This window comes from Mesoplodon densirostris, chromosome 2 (assembly GCF_025265405.1).
Source record: "Mesoplodon densirostris isolate mMesDen1 chromosome 2, mMesDen1 primary haplotype, whole genome shotgun sequence".
Lineage (NCBI taxonomy): Eukaryota > Metazoa > Chordata > Mammalia > Artiodactyla > Ziphiidae > Mesoplodon > Mesoplodon densirostris.
In genome coordinates, this window is record NC_082662.1 from 39831769 (window position 1) to 39843822 (window position 12054).

Genomic DNA, 12054 nt, shown 5'->3' on the forward strand with positions numbered 1-12054 from the left:
GATAGAGGATAAGTCCAGAGGGCAGTAAGAACTGGCTGGGAGGAGGTTGGGTTCTGTCAATACCTGGGACCGTGGCCCCTGCCCCTTTGGAGAACAGGCGTGGGAGTGTGCTCTGGCTGTGTAGCTGACAAATAAGAAGGCAGTGCTCTTGAGGAAGCAGATGGTGCATCCGCACGACGCCTGTGGCGGCTTGGCTGTCGTACTCGCCGGTGGTGCATCAGGCTCCAGCCCTGAGCAAGATCCCAGGGCGCAGAAGCGCGGAGAGGGGGCGCTGCAGCAGATGGCAGCCCTGGCACAATGTCTCCGGCAGCGGGTGAGCGGACATTGACCCCCGAGGCCCCCAGCCCTCAGTCCCAGTGGTGGGTCCCACCTCAGGACAGGGCCCCTACTGTTGCCCCATCTCCTTCAGAAGACAGGGAGCAGCCCCCGCCTCAGCTCCCCACCCTGGCTCCTGGTGTCCCTGTCAGTTCCTCCTCCATCTCTGTCCTTTGAGCCCCTTGAGGTCGGGGGCGGTGTATTTTCTTTTTCTCCCAGTGCCCAGCACAGGGCTCAGCAGCATTGTGGGTGTTTACCTGGGCTATTTGTTGAAATAAAATAAACTTAGGGAGGTGATTGGAGGTAGGAGGCCAGGGCTCTTTCAGCCCCTGAGCACCCCCAGACCCCACTGGGACAGGACCCTGGTCTACACATTCTGCCTCTCACTACCCGCCCCCACCCCCGCCAGCACGGGGCTCTGCAAATGTTTGCTGAGCACATGACAGGTGCAAAGCACATGGGGTCACTGGAGATGGGGTCCTCCCAGGAAGCTATATTTCTTAAAAGGGGGCTTGAACAGCTTGGCTGGGGTTAGTGCAAGGCACTGAGGCAAGTCACTGTGCCTGGGCTGGGCCTCGCAGTGAAGCGGTTTAGCTGCGGGTAAGTCAGCAAAGCCTTCCCAGAGTGGCAGAGGGAGCTGGGGAAGGAGAGGCATAGAGACAACTCTGCACCATGCCTGCAGTTTGCCGTGTGGCCTGCAGGATGTGACAGTCCCTTTCTGGGCCTTGGGCTCCCCAACTGCCCCAGGAGGGGTGGGCTGGTGATGTCTTGGGTGATAGTGGCAGACTCCCTCTGGGAGCCCGGGGAGCGGGGGTTGGGGTAGTGCCTGAGGTGCCGTCCCCGTGCTCTGGAGTTCCTGAGTGTCCTCTGCTGTCCCCCGGACGGTGATTGATGGCCCAGGCAGCTTCTCTGCCCGAGCTGCTGCAGTTCCTGAGAATGTGTATTAATATTAATTGGGGCTAATTAGTTGGATAAATCAATCTGCCCCCAGAGAGCAGCTGCCCCTCCCTGGATGATGAGGAGGAAATCTGGGCTAATGGGGTTGCTGCGGCGAATCCGTGTGATGGAGAAGATTCCTGTGTGCGTGGGGAGGCCGCATCTGTGTGCAGTGGTGAGTTTAGGTTCCTTTACTGCAAACACCAGGGTCTGCTTGTGTGTGCCTCCTGCTGGCGTTTTATTGTGTGCTGGATGGGTGTGTGTCTGGCTGTACGCTGCTTGGGTTTGGTTACGGGCCTTGGTGTATGTGCCTGGCTGGGTGTGTACGTGTTACTGATTGGCATGTATTCATCTAGGTATGTACGGCTGGCTTGGGTCTGCATGTTTGGCTGAGTGTGTACACATGGTGTCGTGTGTCTGATGTGTGAGGAAGTCTGAGTCTGGGCATCTGGTTGGTGTAAGTGTGGGTGTCTGGGATAGGTAGTTATTGGCTGGGTACCTGGAGGGGCTTGTCTGATTGGTTGGAGGAGTGTAAAGGGTTTGGGGTGAGGTTATCCACGGTGTCTCCAGCCTTCCCTCAAGGCCTCTTGGCTCTCAGCACCTTATTCTCTTCCCAACATAGCTACACATATCTGTCCTGGGCACCTTCCCAATCAGGTCACTCCTCTGCCAGGGTTACCCTCAAGGCCTCAGATGACCAGCTTTCTGACCCAGGCAGGTGGGAGGTTGAAACTCAGGTCAAACCCTCACAGGATTCAAACAAATCCAATTCATTTCCATTTAGGAATATTTCACAAAGGAGTCCCCTGGGTCTTGCCTCTGCTGGACCCTGGGGACAGATTCATTATACAGATGAATCTGACATCTGACCCAGGCTTGCCTTAAAGAGGCTCCCGGTCTGGGTGGGGTATGATGGAAACAGAGCTGTGCAGACCACGAGGGGAGGCAGCTCAGCTGAGGGTGGAGAAGGCCAGACGCCCAGGGAGGTGTGGGGCTCAGCAGGAGGGGTGATCTCTTCTGTCTGGAGAGGGCTGGTGGGGAAGGCTTCACAGAGAGGTGGTGTTGGAACTAAGCCTTGCAGGACGTGTAGGAGTTTTCCAAAAGGAGGAAGGAACAGGAAAGGCAGTACCAGAGAGAGAAAAGCCTGAGATAAGGCAATGTTTCTATAGAATACTTAGAAAATAATATTTGTAGGGTCCACTGGCTGAAGGCTGCTGCCTAGGAGGCTCTGGTCACCTCAGGTGGAAAGTGGCCACCCCGAGGGTTGAGGGGTTTTATGACATTAAACATATTTAACAACCACTTTGGAAATATGAATAATAAATCAATCTACTAAAAACTTCAAAATATATTTTCTTTGATTTTCAAACCACACGTGGAGGCAGGACCAGCTGAGCGTGGAGAAGGCCCGACGTCCCTGGACCTGTGGGGCTCGGCAGGACGGGGTGATCTCTTCTACACTACAGGGTGGGCCAAAAAGTGCCTTCAGTTTTTTAAGTAAAAATAAAAGCCATATTTTTCATTTTCACCAGGAACTTTATTGAACGACGTATTCACCCTTTTGTTCCACTACCTTCTGCCATTTTTCAGGCAACTTCATAATTCCATCTTCCCAAAACTTTTTATCTTTTTGAGCAAAGAACTGTTCCAGGTGCCTTTTACAGTCTTCCAGGGAATTGAAATTTTTTTCACTAAGAGAATTTTGTGAAGACCAAAATAAATGGAAATCCGAAGGTGCAATGTCTGGTGAATATGGCAGATGAATCAGAACTTCCCAGCCAAGCTGTAACAGTTTTTGCCTGGTCATCAAAGAAACATGCAGTCTTGGGCTTCCCTGGTGGCGCAGTGGTTAAGAATCCGCTGGCCAATGCAGGGGACACGGGTTCGAGCCCTGGTCTGGGAAGGTCCCACATTGCCGCGGAGCAACTAAGCCCAAGCGCCACAACTACTGAGCCTGCGTGCCACAACTCCTGAAGCCCACGTGCCTAGAGTCCGTGCTCCGCAGCAAGAGAAGCCACCGCAGTGAGAAACCCGTGCACCACAACGAAGAGGAGCCCCCACTCACCACAACTAGAGAAAGTCTGCACACAGCAATGAAGACCCAACGCAGCCAAAAATAAATAAATTAAATAATAAATGTATTTTTTAAAAAAAGAAACGTGGTCTTGCATTATCCTGATGGAAGATTATGCGTTTTCTGTTGACTAATTCTGGATGCTTCTCGTCGAGTGCCGCTTTCAGTTGGTCTAATTGGGAGCAGTACTTGTTGGAATGAATCATTTGGCTTTCCGGAAGGAACTCACAATAGAGGACACCCTTCCAATCCCACCATATACACAACATCACCTTCTTTGGTTGAAGACTGGCCTTTGGTGTGGTTGTTGATGGTTCATTTTGCTTGCCCCATGATCTCTTCTGTTCCACATTATTGTACAGTATACACTTTTCATTGCCCGTCACAATTCGTTTTAAAAACGGAACATTTTTATGACGTTTCAGTAGAGACTTGCATGCGGAAATATGGTCAAGAAAGGTTTTTTTGCTTAACTTATGTCAACCCAAACATCAAAGCAATGAACATAACCAAGCTGGTGCAAATGACTTTCAACGCTTGATTTGGATATTTTGGTTATGTCAGCTATCTCTCACATGGTATAACGTTGATTGTTCTCAATTATTGTTTTGATTTGATCACTATCAACTTCAACTGGTCTACCCGACTATGGAGCATCGTCCAGCGAGGAATCTCCAGTACTAGACTTCGCAAACCACTTTTGACACATTCGACCAGTCACAGCACCTTCTCCATACACTGCACAAATCTTTTTGTGTGTTTCAGTTGCATTTTTACCTTTCTTGAAATAAAACATATATTGCCGAAAATTTTGCTTTTTTTCTTCTGTCTTCAATATTAAAATGGCTACACAGGGCTTCCCTGGTGGCGCAGTGGTTGAGAGTCCGCCTGCCGATGCAGGGGACGCGGGTTCGTGCCCCGGTCTGGGAAGATCCCACATGCTGCGGAGCAGCTGGGCCCGTGAGCCATGGCCGCTGAGCCTGCACGTCCGGAGCCTGTGCTCCGCAACGGGAGAGGCCACAGCAGTGAGAGGCCCGCGTACTGCAAAAAAAAAAAAAAAAAAAAAAAAAAAGGCTGCACAAAAATTCACCAATTTTGGTAAGTCTTTTTTTAAATGCAGGGTGATATGACAGCTGTCACATACAATCTAACAAAATTGTTTCAGATGAAGTTAAAGACAACTAAGTGCTACTAGAGCCATCTTATGGAAAAAAATGAACGACATTTTGGCCCACCCAGTATATACTAAAATGGCTTAAAAGCAATAGAAGTTGAGGCTCAATTCTTTCATCAGATTATTCTAATAATTTCCAAATAATTTGTTGATTTTTAGAAAATTTGTGGGGATTGTCTGATGTGGTTGTCATCTTTTGAAGATGTCCCTATCTTTCAAAGCTCTCTCAGTAAACTGAGTCATTAGGTGACTTGCAGTCTCATTAAGTAGAGACTTTCTCTCAACACCAATGCATCCATTCTTGGGCTGAGTCTAGCTCAGCTTCTGCTGAAACAGTAGCAGTGACACTCGCAACTCCTAGGTCTTCTAATGCCCTCCGAGATTTTATATATTCAAGCATCTCTGTTGTCAACTAAGTCATAAAACTGTTATTAGAATGTCATATAAATTACATCGAACCTGATCTCACAGGACTTGGGAGAACCTGTGTAACATGGTGGTTAAGAGTGTGGTAGTTAAGGGCTTCCCTGGTGGCGCAGTGGTTGAGAGTCTGCCTGCCGATGCAGGGGACACAGGTTCGTGCCCCGATCCCGGAGGATCCCACATGCCGCGGAGCGGCTGGGCCCGCGAGCCATGGCCGCGGAGCCTGTGCTCCGCAACGGGAGGGGCCACGGCAGTGAGAGGCCTGCGTACAGCAAAAAAAAAAAAAAAAGAGTGTGGTAGTTAAGAGAGTGCTGGGCTGCCTGTGTTCGAATCCTGACTCTGATGCTTACATTTAAAATAATTTCTCTGTGCCTTAACCTCCTCATCTCTACAATGGGGTGATGATTATAATTATAGTACACAAGTAAGTTAATAAATGTTTACAGTGGGTATACAGCAAACACTAAGTGATAGTTCTCATTTTAGCAATAAAACTAATGTTGTCCTTGCTGAGTGGGCTTTTAGTGAGTTTCAGTGAATTTATTCTAATAGATTTGTTCCATTCATCAGGGTTGGTGAAAAGTTTCCTCAGGCCCTTGAAAGACCCCCACCCCAGCACTGGCAGAGGAGCAGTCCCAGCAGAGGCCTGCAGGGCCTCCATTTTTGTCTCCTGGCCTGCTCTCCCCACCTCTCCCCAGCTTCCCCAGAGGCTGCCATTTTCACCAGTGGCCACGCAAGGACAGCTGCAGGGGAACGCTAGCCTCAGGGATCCAGATGGACACTGGGCACTTGCCCTCAGGGTGCCACCAGGGGTGCCACCTCTCCAGGTAGCTATGTGGGAATCGGGGTTGGCATTCAGTCTTGATGGGGTGTCCGTGGACCGGCGAGTGCTGGGTGGTCCCTGATGGGGCTCGTGGGGCTCCTCAGGACTGGGGAGAGAAAGGCAAGGGATGAGCACAGGCTGGCCCTCCGTGGCCCCTGAGGGAGTCAGAGGCTGTGCCTAGAGGAGCCCTTTACTTGCTGGGCTGTGAAGAGAGGATGCAATCCCAGGGGAGGGGCTAGGGCAGCTGGGGTGGTGCAGTGCTCAGGGCAGTGGCTCTTTGCTAAGTGACTCAGAAGGATTTCAGTATTTTTTAGGCACGGAGGGTGCAGCTGTTGAGGTGCATTCTAGCCAAATGCTCGCCCTGTCCAGGGTGATGCATATCCGGGCCCTCCTGAAAGTCCTTGTGTTACTGACTAGGGTTCTTGGCCTTCCCCAATCAATAGAAATTGACTAGAGGCCAGACAAGAAATGCAAGCAAGGCTTTATTGGGGCCCCTTCTGTAGTGGGGGGAGCAAGAACAAACAACATGTTCCCTTGCTTGCTCGCTCCCCGAAGGGGGGCAAGCTTGTTTCATATATGGGGTGAGGGTAGGGGTGTGTCCAGGGATCAGGCCAGAGGGGTGGCTTAGGTGTTTTGCCCACCCCTTAGGTGGTGTTGTGTGCAGGGGGCATGCGCAGTACCCTGCTTTTGCTCCCGACACCCTGTTTTTGCTCCAGCTTCTTCAAAAGTGGCAGTTGGGTTTTTGGTCTCTTTGTATCTTTTGGGTCCAGAATTTGCCCCAACCGTGCATGTATGCAGTCATTTTTAGTCCCATACAGTTTCTTTGTATTTTGTTGCTGGAGGAGAGGTGTGTCCAGGTGCAAGCTCTGCAGCACAGCAGCAAAGGGGCCCAGGTCCCAGCAAAGGGTCCCAGGTCCCAGCCTGTCTCACTTGTGGCAAACAGGCTGGGGAGCTCTGAGCTGAGGCACGGAGACGGCAAAATGGCACAGTGAATAGAAGGATTGGGCAGCAGTATACGGGAGGGGAATAGGCAAGAAGAGGCTGATAAGATGGGCCCACCGGGACCCAGGCAGAGAAAAGGCCTAGTGCAGTGCCTGGCACCCAGGAAGTGCTTCATCAGAAAAGCTCCCCTCCCAAGAACCATTAGAGGGTAACGGTGAAGCTACAGAAGACTTGGGCTTAAGTGTCCCCACCTTTATGACCTGGGGCAAGAAAGTTAACCTCTGTGTCCCAGTTGCCTTCATTGGTGAAATGGAAATGATAATAAAAGCACCCATTTAGGACTTCCCTGGTGGTGCAGTGGTTGAGAGTCCGCCTGCCGATGCAGGGGACACGGGTTCGTGCCCCGGTCCGGGAAGATCCCACATGCCGCGGAGCGGCTGGGCCCGTGAGCCATGGCCGCTGAGCCTGCGCGTCCGGAGCCTGTGCTCCGCAACGGGAGAGGCCACAGCAGTGAGAGGCCCGCGTACTGCAAAAAAAAAAAAAAAAAAAAAAAAAAGCACCCATTTAAGGGTTTTGGTGAAGATTTAATGAAATGGGACAGGCAGAGTGCTTGACGTGTTCCTAGTGCAGTAAGTACTGGGTAACTGCGAATATTGGTGTATCTATGTGTGAACACGTTATATGTTTATGGTGAAAGCCTTTAAACCATCCTGAAGAGAATGGTGTTGCAACTTTATTCTGAGGGCAACTGGGACCTGTCGTCAGATTTGGGTTTTATAAGTTCTGGAAAGGATCACCCAGGCTGTAGTGAAGAGGCTGAGCTGGAGGGGTAGAGTCTAGAGGCAGGGAGGCCAGTGAGGAGGCTGTAAGAAAACTGAGAGACAGAGAATGTTCTAGGCAAGAAGGAGTCCGAGGTGGGAGATTTGAAGGAGGCAGGACCACCTATTGGCATTGTGTGTGGATAACAGAATGGTCACTGGGGCTGCACAGGCCGGTGTGAATCCAGGTCCTTGGATAAACTGCTCTCTGTGCTTCAGTGTCTTCTGTAAAATGAGGAAATAACATGACCTACCTCCTAGGGTTGTTGTGAGGAGTAATATGAACTATTATATGTAAAATGCTTGGAATGGGGCCTGGCACATATGAAGTGTTGTAACACATCTATCTTACATGTGATTGTGTTAGCATTTATCAATCCATGGTCAGAACTTGGGTCTGTCAATATTATGACATAGGATGAGTGTGTTTAGTGTTTGGTAATTGCAATCATTGTTGCTTTTCTTTTTTTTTTTTTTTTTTTTGCGGTATGCGGGCCTCTCACTGCTGTGGCCTCTCCCGTTGCGGAGCACAGGCTCCGGATGCGCAGGCTCAGCGGCCATGGCTCACGGGCCCAGCCGCTCCGCGGCATATGGGATCCTCCCAGACCGGGGCACGAACCCGTATCCCCTGCATCGGCAGGCGGACTCTCAACCACTGCGCCACCAGGGAGGCCCCATTGTTGCTTTTCTTGTGGTCATCCATTTACAATGCTTGGTGTTTTATACAAATAAAATAGAGTGTGTGTGTGTGAAAAGAAAAAAAAAAAAAACTTGGGTCTGAGGATCCAGGGTGATCTTGAGGTTCACTGCATGGGTGACACAAGTATCATCAGTTGGGAATCTCATGAAGAAGAACAGGTTTGACAGAAAAATGATGAGTCCTGGATGACTGTGGGTCCGTGGGTGGGTAAATGGGTTTGAGGCCTGGTGGGAGGTGGGCCTGGACTGGAGAAATGGGGAGATCTGGGCACTGTGGGGCCCATATGGCCGCTGAGGTTGCCCAGGGAAGGTGGACAGGTAAGGAGAGAGGAGGGTCAGAGGAGACTGAGCAGGAATTGCTGGAGAACAGGGGAAAGTCAGGGGAGTTGAGGGCAGGGAGAGTTTCCAAAAGGAAGGTGTCTCAGAGTCAGATGCTGCAGAGGAGAATAAGGTGAGGACCAAGAAGAATCCAAGAAGCCTTGGAGCCCCCAACCTCCCAAGAAAACCCCTTTGTCTCCCCCTGCTCCCCTCCAGGACCAAGAAAGCTCCACCCAACCCACACTCCAGCTTGCCAGCGGCAGGGTCTCAGCTGGGACCGTGGAGGGCAGAGGGAGATAGCTTCGCCTTCTTGAGGGCCCGCTGTGTGCTAGGTCCTTGTCACATCACCCTTGCCCCTGACTGGAGTGCTGAGGGCTGATTCAGGCCCTCCCTCACACCCTGAAGGGCTGAGCTTAGAGCAGCTGGGGGGCTTGTCTGTGCTCACCTGCATGGCTGACTCCTGATTGACTTCCGGTCCTTTCCTCTCTGAGGAGACCTAGGCCATGGGAGGGGAGCTGACCAGTGCTGTGGTCAAGGCTGGCTCCCAGCTCTCCTGCCACCCACGCTGGATCTTGCCCTTCCCCAAGGTCAGACCAGCAGGAGTGGGAGGACTGGAGAAGAAGGAAAGGTGGGATGCTGGGCTGAGCCCTGAAGGCAAACCTCACAGAACTGAGCCTCACTTTCTGTAACCCCTGTGTCCCAAGATGTGCCTGTAGAGTCACTCCCACTCCACTGGTGTCCCTGCTGGATAGCAGTATGAGGAGGGGGGCAGGCCTTCTCTGTGCCAGGCCCTGGGCTGGACTCTGGGGAGGCAGACACAGAAGAGGACACCTGTGTCCCTGTAGGGCTTTCATGCCAACTGGGAGACAGACCAGGAGATGTCTTTTATGCTAAGGATGAGCACAGGAACATGTGATGAGCACACCGTGTCCACTGGGATATGTGGGCGTGATGTTGAATGTGTGGGGGGCCCTGAGTGGAGCAGTATGACATCTGCCTGCCCCCCAACTCCACAGGAGCCAGAGCTGGACCCCAAGCCCATTCTTGGAGCTGCCCCAGGAGAAGCTGGCCCAGAAGCTGCGGGCTGACAAGCTGAGTCTGGAGAGCGTCCTCTGCAGCTACCTGGGCGGCGGGGGAGGTCGGGGTCAGGGCCCAACCCTGGGGCTCTGGGTGGAGTGGGGGATGTCACCCATCGTTGTTCTGCTTAGAGGAGTTGGGGGACAGGTGTGACCCTGTGGCGCTGCAGCCAGCTTGGGAGGTGACTCGTGCCACAGTCATCTGTCACTTCTGCTCTGAGTCAGGGTGGGCAGAGGGGATGGGGTGATTCAGTGCCCTGTGCCTGGCCACCCCCTGAGCCCACCTCTGGTCTCCCTCAGTGCTGCTCAGGCACTGAAAGTGAACCAGGAGGTGAACTGCCGGACAGAGGTCCTGGGGGAATGGAGGAACAACTGCAGGCATTGAAGAAGATGAAGAAGAGGGAGCGAGGCCTTCTCTGCGGGGTCCCCATCAGCCTCAAGGCTACCTATGACTGCGTGGTGAGCCCTGGGGGTACACGTGCATGTATACACATGAGCATCTGAGTGTGTGACATTGGGCAAGTTACTTAATCGAGGCTGTACAGTTAGAAAGTGGCCAACTGGGAAACCGAACCAGCGGTCGGGCTCCCAAACGCCATCTCTTAACCACCGTGCTCGTCTGCCACCTGTGAATCCTTCTAAGGGTGCAGCACTTGTGTCTCAGAGGGCAAGAGAATGTGTGTGAGTGCGAGCGGAGTGGGGATGAGAGTCTGTCCGCTGGCTGATTCCACCCTGGCCCCCAGGGGCTGGAGCTCATGTCACTTCTCTGCAGGGCCATGACTCGACATGTGGCCTGGCCCAGTTCCTGGAGAAGCCAGTGGCCAAGGATGGGGTCATTGTGAAAGGGCTCAAGGCCTGGGTAGCCATTCCCTTCGTTAAGACCAACTTCCCCCAGACACTGCTCAGTTCTCTGCAACAGGCAGGCCGGGGCCGGGGCTGGGCCCAGGACAAAGAAGCAGGTGAGAGTCCAGACTCAGGGCTGAGGGTGAGGTGAGGGCCGGTCACGCAGACCTTGGGACCGAGGTTCTTGGGCAAGTCTTCTCTGCCCTCTGAGCCTCAACTTCCTCATCTGACAACGTGTGGGTGGACTCCATGCTCCCTAAGGGCCCTCAGGTCCCAAGGTTCTGAAAAGTTACATCTCTGTTTCTATTCCAGCTTCTCTCTAATTGTTCTTATTCTCTATTCTCCTCCCCTCCCCTGCACCCCACTCAGCTGTTGGTGTATCTATTTCTATCTGTTTTTGGAAACTGTTCCCAGTTCTGATAGCAGAGCTGTGGGCTCCTTGATCCTTATTTGAGGAGTTGTGGTTGGTCTCTTGCTGCAGCAGCCCCTCACCTCAGCTGAAGGGACACCAGGAGGTTTCCAGCCCCCGGGGTGGAGCTCACCAGCCCAGGGGGTGACTCTGTGGGAGGTCGGCCTCTCTGTGGGCGGGCCAGACTTCTCCAGTTAAACCTTCCCCTCCCAGCCCCTTTTCTTCTGCTTCCCTCAGCTTTGATTGCAGCAACCCCATCCATGCACAGATTCAACCCTTTGAACTTAAAGAAGACACATGGGGACTCCTCAGGGGGTGAGGGAGCTCTCCTGGCAGGAGGGAGTTCCATCTGGGCATGGGTACCAACACTGGTGGCAGTGTCTGCATTCCAGCCAGCTTTTGTGGTGTCTGTGGCCTCCGGACCACAGGATACTGCCTCAGGTACTTGGTGGTGGGTTCCTCCAGCCCAGCCTGGAGGAACTAAGGGTCTGGTCCGCACATCAACTCTCATTAGCTCAGTACTACGGGAAGTGGGTGAAGGTAGGAGGGCTTCAAATAACTCCTGCCTCAGTCACAGCTAAACACACCATGTTTGGTATGGGTGGCAGTGGAATAGACTGTCCACTCATTCATTACTTCATTAATTCATTTGTCTGTATATGCATCCATCTACCTACCCTTCCCCTTACTCATACATCAACCCATCCATTTATCCATCTATAACAATTCCTCATCCATTCATCCACCCATGCAGTCATAATCCCAGTCTCTATCCGTCAAGCAATTTCACCATTCATCTGCCATTTAATTTATTGGACAAAGGCAGACACTGTACTAGGTACTTGGGATGCATCAGTGAACAAAATGGACAAATATCCCAGCCCTTGAAGAACTTACACACATCCTTCCTTCCATTCGTTCATTCATTCATCCATTCATCCATTTATCTCTCCATCCATCCACTCAACTGGCCATCAATCAATCCATATTTGCCTCCATTCATCCATCCACCCACCTCTCCATACGTGTTTCCATTAATCTTTCCATCTATCTTGCATTCATCCGTACATCTATCCACCCCTCCACCTATCTTTCAACCCCACTCTGAGTACCTACATTGTGTGGGCCCTGTAATGGGGACACAGAACACTCTCAGACCTAGCCCCTGGCCCTATTGTGCTCTTAGACATCCGAATGGCTTAGT